Here is an 8,017-nt window from a genome sequence, read left to right on the forward strand (position 1 = left end):
GTGATGCATCTGTAGTTTCATTTTTTTAAGTTGGTATAAAAAATGGTTTATTTTTCTCCCATATTCTCATCATCACTATCTTAAAGCTACAGTGGAAGAAAAATTAATTACCTATAAGTTTTCTATACAAAATAATGGATTGAGAAGGTGGGCCATGCAATCAACTTACTTTTAATAGTGCTTGAATAAGGAAAGGGGGAAATAGAGTTCCATATACATAAACTGAAATCTTTACAGCCAGGGAATTAACATTCAACTTGTTTTACTGTGGGAATTTATCTGTGTTCTCTCTCTTTCTTTAATTACCTACAGTGTTCATTCATTCATTCAAAATTCAGCAAAGATTTATTGAGTGATTATAACACGACAGGAACTGTTCTAGGAATCAGGGATATATTAGTGAACAGCGCAACCAGTGCTCTTGCCGTAACAGATCTTAAAGTTGAAGATTCAGGTTCATTTTAGGAGGGAAGGATTTTTGAACACCTTTCACTCCTCATATCAGTTGCCCTGATATGAGGATATCCCTGATATGATAGCCCTCTCCTTACCTCAATGAAGTGTTTGGAGATTCCACACAGTACAGCAAAATCTATTTTTCAACTATGGATGTGTGGTAATTATACTTTTCTTCCCTCCTCCACAGCTCTTACAACTAATCCATCACTGAGGCTTTTTTTTGCAGGGGGAAGAAACAATTCTTTGTTTCAAAGAATTCAATAAAACAGCAATAACAACACAGTGACACCACTAAATAAAACAAAGGATTTCTAAAAACTTTTTTTTGTTGTTAATAAAGAAACACTGAATGTCTAACATATCTACAGATATAGTCTCCCAGGTAATACATCATTGATATTTTTGAATCTTCTTAACATTTCTAGCTCCATAGCTGATAACATATAAATGGAATGAGTCAAAAGTTGAAAGAAAGGCCAGAATTATGATTGACCGTTCTCAGAGATCAATACTAATTCTATTCTAAAAGTGAAAGTGAAGTCGCTCAGTCGTGTCCGACTCTTTGCAGGCCCATGGACTGTAGCCCACCAGGCTCCTCCATCCATGGATTTCTCCAGGCAAGAGTACTGGAGTGGGTTGCCATTTCCTTCACCAGGGGATCTTCCCTATCCAGGGATCTTCCCTACCCAGGGATCGAACCTGGGTCTCCCACATTGTAGGCAGATGCTTTACCGTCTGAGCCACCAGGGAAGTCGTAATTCTATTCTAAACCTATGATGATTGTGTCTCTTTAAAATCTTTTTAAGGTTATTATTATTTTCTCAAATAACAAAATAGTGGCATTTATATTTGCAATGTCCAGCTGATGGATGAATTTGAGACAGAATTCCTATATAATGTTTTATCATTCATATATTTTTTCAAGAATAAAAGATATATCATCATATGCCATTATATATATGTATCAGGCATATTTCCCAGAATTTTATAAAATACATGTCTTAATTAGTGATAATAGATAGATGATGCAAACTTATTTAGATTTTTAACATCCCTTATTATTGTTTACTACAATTAAAATTAAAAGTTAAAAGAGTAAAATTTGAAGGCTTCAGTATATCTCATTTTTTTGGCCAGTATTGGTATTCCTGTATTTTGACTTCAGAAGTTATGCATAAATGGATCTGCATGATTATATCTGTTCAATGTTAGCAGAAGATGTTTTTACAAAGTTAATTGCCAATTTATGGTTTTATATTGAAGAAAATATATCCCTCCAATTAATGTTTCAATCCATCTCTTGAAATAAACTAAGAGATAAATTTTTTTATTTAAAAAAATAAAACCCTTTTGGTTATTTACTAGGATTAATATATGATGAAAGCTGCATTAGTTGGAAATTATAACTTCTACATTGGATTTATTTTATCTAAAAAGACAAATTCTTTCTTTAAAAATAATTTATTTAAAAACTGCATTTGAAATATCTCTTTTACCATGAGGAAGCAATACAGCCCAGCATTATCTCCAGTTATAAACAAATGGACACATGGACAAAATACATAAAATAAGTTTCTTCAAATATTAGACAAAGACAGAACAGGACTCTGATTTCTGAAACAAAGGAAACTAAGGTGGAAAGCTCTACAATCTCCTCAGCTTTCTGCCTAGGGTCAATTTCCGGACCACAACGAAGGGAAAGTAATCCAACAAAATATGGCAATTTCGGTGCTTGAGGAGAAACAGATCATAGTTTGGAAATAGTTTGGAGGTATCTAGATTTTGCTCGTCAGAGTACCAAGGATCATATAGAGACAGAGAAAGAGTGCTAGAAATCTGTTTAATTTTTCCCTAGAGTCTTTGGCTGAATATCAATCTGCATACACAGTAAAAATTTAGGAGGCCCAACTAAAACTTGTCAACAGGGCCTTGAATCATTCAAGTAAGTTCCCAACAGTCAAAAAGAAGAGACATATCTTCAGTAAAATGGAAGATATGTGGTAGAGACAACAGAAGAATTCCTTAAGATTCCTGGAAGTGTTGGTATATAGTTTCAAACCAACTTGGATTCTTTCTTTCTTGGACTCATTATTTTCTTCTAATTTTGTTTCTAGTTCTATGTTTATGTCTCAAACATTTAGTAAACCTATTGCTCTGGACTGTGAACTTCATAAGTTCATATGTCTCATCTTTGCCCCATGCTTAGGTGATACAGGATGGCTTGAGTTGACCAGAGTTGAATATTTCCCTTCCTCACTTTAGTTAGGCTCTGATAATACTTTAGCTTAACCTTGGGTTAATAGTTTTTGTTTTTGTTTTTTGTTTTTTTTGGTAACAGGTGTTGTTAAGAAGAACAGTATATTTTAAATATACTCTGGTGTATATTAAAATGGCTTATTTTTTCTTCTCCCTGCCAGAGTGCCCAGGGATTTCCTCAGATATTTGCTATGGGAACCTGATGGACACTTGGAAGTAATTATAATGGTATTTTGTGGTCCTCCCAAACTCTCTCTGAGATTTTAATTCTCATAGTTGACACAACTGAGCCTCCAGAAATTTGTCTATTACACTTTAGACTTTCCTACCCCAGCATTGGTTCTCAGCAATTTCTGTTGGTGCATCTTTGCTCTGCTAAGTCTTGATGACCTACACTCACCTGACTGTCTTTGTTTTTGGGGGCACATTTGCCTTACATCTTCCTCTCTCTTTTGGATCCAGTAAGAATTAATTTTACAGCCTTTCCAGGTTTTTAATTGATTAGATGCAGTGATAACTACCAAAGTCCCTATGTATGAATCTACAGTATGCATTTTTGTAGTTCTCTTGTTCTTTCACTCTCTCTGTCTCCCCACGCCTTTCCTTCTCTCTTCACATCCTTCTCTCACTCTCTTTTCTGCACACAAAGACATTTTTAACAGAAGGACTTTTAAAATTTCTTAGTTTGGAAACACAATATCCAAGGAATATAATTACCATCAAATATTTTGTGAAGTTGTCATTCTTTGGACTCTATTTTGTTATAGAGCCTTTTTTCCTCAAAATTTTGCTCATGGACTAGTGACCTCAAAATCAACTAGTGGTTCAGTTCACTTCAGTTCAGTAGCTCAGTCATGTCCGACTGTTTGCAACCCCATGAACTGCAGCATGCCAGGCGTCCCTGTCCATTACCAACTCCAGGAGTTTACCCAAACTCATGTCCATTGAGTTAGTGATGCCATCCAACCATCTCATCCTCTGTCGTCCCCTTCTCCTCCTGCCCCCAATCCCTCCTAGCATGAGGGCCTTTTCAAATCAATCATCTCTTTGCATCAGGTGGCCAAAGTATTGTAGTTTCAGCTTCAACATCAGTCCTTCCAATGAACACCCAGGACTGATCTCCTTTAGAATGGACTGGTTGGATCTCCTTGCAGTCCAAGGAACTCTCAAGAGTCTTCTCCAACACTACAGTTCAAAAGCATCAATTCTTCTGTGCTCAGCTTTCTTTATAGCCCAACTCTCACATCCATACTTGACTACTGGGAAAACCATAGATTTGACTAGACAGACCTTTTTTTGACAAAGTAATGTCTCTGCTTTTTAATATGCTAAGTTGGTCATAACTTTTCTTCCATTGAGTAAGTGTCTTTTAATTTCATGGCTACAATCACCATCTGCAGTGATTTTGGAGCCCCCCAAAATAAAGTCAGCCACTGTTTCCCTATCTTTTTGACATGAAGTGATGGGACTGATGCCATGATCTTAGTTTCCTGAATGTTGAACTTTAAGCCAACTTTTTCACTCTCCTCTTTCACTTTCATCAAGAGGCTCTTTAGTTCTTATTCATTTTCTGCCATAAGGGTGGTGTCATCTGCATATCTGAGGTTATTGATATTTCTTCCAGCAATCTTGATTCCAGCTTGTGCTTCCTCCAGCCCAGCATTTCTCATGGTGTACTCTGCATAATAGTTAAATAAGCAGGGTGACAATATACAGCCTTGACGTACTCCTTTTTCTATTTGGAAACAGTCTGTTTTTCCACGTCCAGTTCTAACTGTTGCTTCATGACCTGTATACAGGTTTCTCAAAAGGCAGGTCAGGTGGTCTGGTATTCCCAACTCTTGAAGAATTTTCCAGTTTATTGTGATCCACACAGTCAAAGGTTTTGGCATAGTCAATAAAGCAGAAATAGATGTTTTTCTGGAACTCTCTTGCTTTTTCCATGATCCAGCAAATGTTGGCAATTTCATCTCTGGTTCCTCTGCCTTTTCTAAAACCAGCTTGAACATCTGGAAGTTCACAGTTCTGAAGCCTGGCTTGGAGAATTTTGAACATCAGTTTTTGGCATTGCCTTTCTTTGGGGTTGGAATGAAAACTGATATTTTCCAGTCCTATGTCCACTGCTGAGTTTTCCAAATTTGCTGACATATTGAGTGGAACACTTTCACAGCATCATCTTTTAGGATTTGAAATAGCTCAACTGGAATTCCATCATCTCCATTAGCTTTGTTCGTAGTGATATTCCCCCCAAGGCCCACTTGACTTCACATTCCAGGATGTCTGTCTCTAGGTGAGTGATCATACCATCGTGATTATCTGGGTCATAAAGATCTTTTTGGATAGTTCTTCTGTGTATTCTTGCCACCTCTTCTTAATATCTTCTGCTTCTGTTAGGTCCATACCATTTCTGTCCTTCATTGAGCCCATCTTTGCATGAAATATTCCCTTTGTATTTCCAATTATCTTGAAGAGATCTCTAGTCTTTCCTATTCTATTGTTTTCCTTTATTTTTTTTTTGCATTGATAGCTGAGGAATGCTTTCTTATCTCTCTTTGCTATTCTTTGGAACTCTGCATTCAAATGGGAATATCGATCCTTTTCTCCTTTGCTTGTCGCTTCTCTTCCTTTCACAGCTATTTGTAAGGCCTCCTCAGACAGCCATTTTGGTTTTTTGCATTTCTGTTTTTTGGGGATGGTCTTGATCCCTGTCTCCTGTACTATGTCACAAACCCCTGTCCATAGTTCATCAGGCACTCTGTCTGTCACATCTAGTTCCTTAAATCTATTTCTCATTTCCACTGTATAATCATAAGCGATTTGATTTAGGTCATACCTGTATGGTCTAGTGGTTTTTTCCTACTTTCTTCAATTTAAGTCCGAATTTGGCAATAAGGAGTTCATGATCTGAGCCACAGTCAGCTCCTGGTCTTGTTTTTGCTGACTGTATAGAGCTTCTCCATCTTTGGCTGCAAAGAATATAATCAATCTGATTTTGGTTTGACCATCTGGTGATGTCCATGTATAGAGTCTTCTCTTGTGTTGTTGGCAGAGGATGTTTCTTATGACCAGTGCATTCTCTTGGCAAAACTCTATTAGCCTTTGCCCTACTTCATTCTGTACTCCAAGGCCAAATTTGCCTGTTACTCCAGGTATTTCTTGACTTCCTACTTTTGCATTCCTGTCCACTATAATGAAAGTGAAGCTCCAAAGATATCCATGTTTAATCTCCAGAATCTGTGAGTACATTATATGAAATGGAAAAGGAAATTTTGCAAATGTTACTATATTAAGATACTGGATTATCCCAGTCTGCCCAGTGTAATCACAGGGATGCCTCTTATAAGAGGGGGGCAAGGCTATATGAGTCAGAGAAGGGAATGTGACTGTGGGAGTAGATATAGATGTGATGTAAGGTCATAAGTGAAATAATAGAAATAGAAGCTGAAAAAGGCAAGTGAACAGGTATACATCTAAAACCTTCAGAAGGCAAGGCAGACCTTCAAACATTTTTTTTTTACTCTCTGGCACTGATTTTGACTTCTGATCTCTGCAGCTGTAAAATAAAAGTATATTGCTTTTAACCACTGTGTTTGTGGGAGTTTGGTAGAGCTGTAATACGAAGTTAATATACCCAATTTGAAACTGATTACAAATGTCGTGTTTCAAGCCCCGCTTCTGACTTACCAAATAAGAATATGCATTTTAACAAACTATCTAGCTAATTCATATGCACGTTACAGTTTGAGAAGCACTGCTTAGCATTGTGATTTTTCTTAAACTTGGATCAAATTATTCTCTTATCCAAATGAAATACTGCTTTAATCATTTTGATCAGTCAGTTGCCAATTTATTAAAACTTCTGAAATGAAAATGTAAAGCCATTTGAAATCAATGAGAATATTATTGACCCATGTTTCTTCTGTATGCAGATCCAAAATACTTAATTTCCTAACTATCTTGGATACACTGAACTTTTTTAACAAAAGTGAGTAACAGAGAACTATAAATCATAAATAAAAATACACCTGTCAAACATTCAGCTGTTTCAACTACATGGCTAGAACCTTAATTAGCTATATATGTATTTTTTTATCTTTTGATTCTGATGTTTTCTCATCATAGGTTCAGTCTAACTTATTAGGTAGCTCTTGTAATCTTTTAGATTTCAAACTAAGGAGAAACTTTCATCATTGTAATAGATGATTTCCAGTTTCAATTTTATTGAAAGACAGGCAATGAATTCTCAATAATTGCCCATTGACAACAACAAAGCCACATTTGAATTGCAACTATCTTTGACTATGTATGTGCTTGGACTAAGTGGTTATCTAGACATTTTTACTATCTGATTTCTACATTTTGCATCCATCACTATGAAACAACATAATGATAAATACTGACTTCAGATAATTATGTTAGGCAATTGTTGACTGAAATCACTCACCTTGGCCAGGCAGGATAATAAGTGCTTATATGATTACTTTTACAACATGAGGTCCAGATAAGGAACACAGAATTCAAAAGGAGGGAGAAGACACTGGCCCATAATATGTTCTACCAACCTCCCAGAAATCTTTATATTGGAATCCATCTTGGTTGAGAGATGCATGTGCCACCAGGAAGCAGCCTGAGTCAGACCAAATATGGCAAGGTGCCAAGACAGGCAAGAGACTACCCAGAAAGATAACTCCATTACCCTAAAACCTGAGACTGTGGGCCATGTGGTATAGTAGTTCTCTTGGATTTCCTTACCCTGCTGCTTTCAGGCAGGTACCCCTTCCCAATAAAGTCACATAAGTAAGTGAAGTGAAGTTGCTCAGTCATGTCCGACTCTTTGCGACCCATATACTGTAGCCTACCAAGCTCCTCTGTCCATGGGATTTTTCCAAGCAAGAGTACTAGAGTGCGTTGCCATTTCCTTTTCCAGGGTATCTTCCCATCCCAGGGATCGAACACAGGTCTACTGCTCTGCAGGCAGACGCTTTACCATCTGAGCCACCAGGGAAGCAAAGTCACATAAATACATATGAATTGTGTTCTGAATATAAAATTACATGTCAAAACATGTTGGTTCTCTTAACCAGGAAAAATAATTTGCTCATTTTTCTTTCCTTCACAGATTATTAAAGTGTAATTGATAAATCACACATATTTAAAGTATAAGATGGTTATATTTTGAGTGGTATACACTTATAAAACTATCACCAGAATCCAAAATTAAGATAACAAACACATACCCATTACTCTCAAAAGTTTTCTTGTGTCTCTTTGGTACCCCTCTATCCAATATCCCCAGCTCATC

At 36.7% G+C, this 8,017-nt stretch overlaps 1 non-coding gene across 1 annotated transcript; it reads right to left on the minus strand.

The window, feature by feature from the left end:
* Positions 1-1,137: 1,137 nt before the first annotated feature.
* Positions 1,138-1,209, minus strand: TRNAC-ACA (transfer RNA cysteine (anticodon ACA)). The gene has a single exon. It is a non-coding gene; the product is annotated as a tRNA-Cys (tRNA).
* Positions 1,210-8,017: the final 6,808 nt, after the last annotated feature.

This window comes from Bos indicus, chromosome 3, assembly GCF_029378745.1.
Source record: "Bos indicus isolate NIAB-ARS_2022 breed Sahiwal x Tharparkar chromosome 3, NIAB-ARS_B.indTharparkar_mat_pri_1.0, whole genome shotgun sequence".
NCBI lineage: Eukaryota > Metazoa > Chordata > Mammalia > Artiodactyla > Bovidae > Bos > Bos indicus.